A 3,011-nucleotide genomic window follows, 5' to 3' on the forward strand; every position below is an offset into this window, starting at 1 on the left:
ATTGTACAAACTTGTGGAGCAAAGTGTGATATTTCAACACATACACTTTTACATCCACTTTAGTATTGAATATAAGACTCCATTTCCCATACATAAGAAATGAATTAACATTATTTAAAGGAATATTGGGTATAAAGTTCCCAGACAAAAAGCAAATGTACTCACTTAAAACTTGTCTCCAATGAACTCTACAATTCTTGAAGGCAGTTGCTGGGTCTCATTTACCTTTTTAAAAATAGGGCCTCATAGTTCATTTAATGAAACAATGCATACATACAGTGCTGCATCAACCTCTTGATATTTCACAAGAATTTTTCTTTAAACTCGTGCTGCATAGAATTCTGAATGACATTTGCTTCCAAAAAAGCTGACAGAATTTATTTCTTGGCAAATAAACTATCCATTCATTCAATAGTATTTTACCAAATAGCCATTATTTTAGTTAATGGGGATAGACAGTATATATGATTGCTACCCTCAGTGAGTTTATATTTCTGAAATAAAAAAACAAATTTCTCAGCTATGTAAGTAGGACCTAGACTGATCCAGTTTGGGGAGCAGGCCTTGGTTGCCCATCCCTTAGTCGTCTCTGTACTCTCCTGGAGATTGGGCCCTCCACCCTTTCCCTCTCTCTCACATCCTTCTCCAACACCGACAAGAACCCAGGGAGGCAACCCAATGGCATTACTAAATAATGCATTTTGTTCAGACAAACCCTATTTAGACTGCTGCATTTCAACACAAAATCACTATGCACATTTATTGCTCTGGCATCCCCTAGTATCAGATTCCAGATGTCTCCTCAACAATTGGCTTAATGAAGTTTACAGCAACCATCCTCTCTCCCACACACAGAACTATTTTTAAGACTTTATGTTAATGTGTTGTTCTGCTCACTTTTACTGAATTTACTCCTTTTTAGCATTTATTTTGGCAATGATATCAAGAAAAATAATCCAAAGTGTCATTTTTCAGGAGAGAATATTTCTCAACATCCATTAAATAATACTGTATATATTGGCTTGCATTACATATATTTCTTTCATCATATTCACATGGTTCATTCAAAAATGCTTTTAACCTGCAGTAAATTTTATACCAGTGTACTTATCACTATTAATACTCATTTTTAATTTATGTAAATCATTCTCATTATCTTCTTTCCGCTAGACATCTTCCCTCCTTAGCTTTTCATAACTAAATTTTTTCTCCACTATCTATGTGATGTTTCATCATCCCAAGGTATCCTCACGTAGAATATCCTCCTATTTATCTAGTAATATCTATTGTACCCAACATATCAGAAAAACAACAAAAGAGAGGACCGTGGTCACCTGAGCAACCAAAATAGAGACCTCATGCCGAAGCTTATTTAAAGTTACTTACAGAATCACAACAATCTCTGACCTCAATCACAGCTTCTTTACTGGTCTTTGACATGGTTTTCAATAACTTTTGCTTTCTATTTTCGCAACTCACAGCAGCAATTTTAGCGTACTGAAGAACACTGGACACCCAATAGATAGAATGGCTAGAGGCCTAAGTGTGACTGACAATTCAGTGGAAAGACAGAGTTAGGAGACTGCAAAAGGCAAATCTCGGAATTCACAAAAGCCGAGCAGCTGCCATTCAATGAAGATATGAACTGGCCTAGGTATTTCTAGTACTTGAATGGTCTTTCAGTATTAGAACATAACTTTTGTAATTATGACCAGTGGTCACAGAGAATGCATCTGAATATAATCATGAATTCATTAGAGTATTTGTTCATGTATTTGCTATGTGAAAAAGATTTGTCTATTGATGTCTATACTAACTCTTAATGACAAGTCCACAAGCCAATTGAAGGTAATAGATTTTCTGTGGAAATTCATAGCAGGTAGGAGAGAGACCTCACAAGACTATACAGTGATAATTTAAAATCTAAAACTCTCCTCTCTTGGTGAGATTTAATTTAAGTAATTTTAACCAACCAGACCCCAGACTCTCTCCTGCCTCTAGGTACCCTCAATGTCCCTCAATTCCTTTTTGTTTTCTTCTTAGGCAGAATGTTTGACCATCCCTTGCTAGTCTCCTTCACATCCAAGCAGTCAGATGTTACCTTACACCTGCAAGTAACTCAGCAGGGATTTTCCTTTAAAAAAGACCATTTGTTCCCTGAAAACAACTCTGATTTCAGCTAGCAAAAAAAAAAAAAAAAAAAAAATAGTGACTTTATGATGTCCATGCAAGAATATTATATTTAGGAAACGTGTTCATGTAGCATAGATACGTTTTTAAATACATTTGCAGTCCTTTATTTCCTGACATTATCCACTGGGCAAAGATAGGTAAAGATGACATATTAACAAAATGCTGCTATAATCAAACAGATATTGATAGCAAGCAAAATGTCTATCTGTTCAAGTATGCTGAGTAAGTAGTCTATTATAATTGCCCTTTCTCTGTAATGTAGTCACTGCAGTCTCCATAATTTTACTCTTAGAGATTCCGTCCACTGGTGAAGCACTGCCCTCTTCAGGCAAAATCGCCTAACGTATCAATACTCACAAGAAAAATATACTTGAATCCATTTAATTTGTAAGAGCGCCACTTTTGTGAGGTGACGCACACACGTACAAAAATCTAGGAAATGATATGAGTTTTACCTAAATAGGGGTAATTTTTAGATAAACTGGTGAAGTTTTACACCTGTTTAAATAGCTGAATGTATCTGACCTTTTTTAACTCTCTGAAATTCCATGAACTATAAAACCAAAAAGAAAGAAGGCGGTACTTTAGATTTATGCAATCCATCGACTGATTAGAAATTATTTCAAAAGTATTAGTTAAATCCACAGTTCCAACATTGTTTTCTACTCTTTATTATAAACAGCATGGTGCTGTCAGCTGTTACTGACTTGAGAACAAATCTAATCACAGGGAACTACATTTCCAAACACGACTTAATTAGCCTAATGCGTTGTTTTAAAAATTAAGAGCATTTCAATGTCATGGTGAGAGATCAAGTG

The sequence above is a fragment of the Chlorocebus sabaeus genome, chromosome 25 (assembly GCF_047675955.1).
Source record: "Chlorocebus sabaeus isolate Y175 chromosome 25, mChlSab1.0.hap1, whole genome shotgun sequence".
Lineage (NCBI taxonomy): Eukaryota > Metazoa > Chordata > Mammalia > Primates > Cercopithecidae > Chlorocebus > Chlorocebus sabaeus.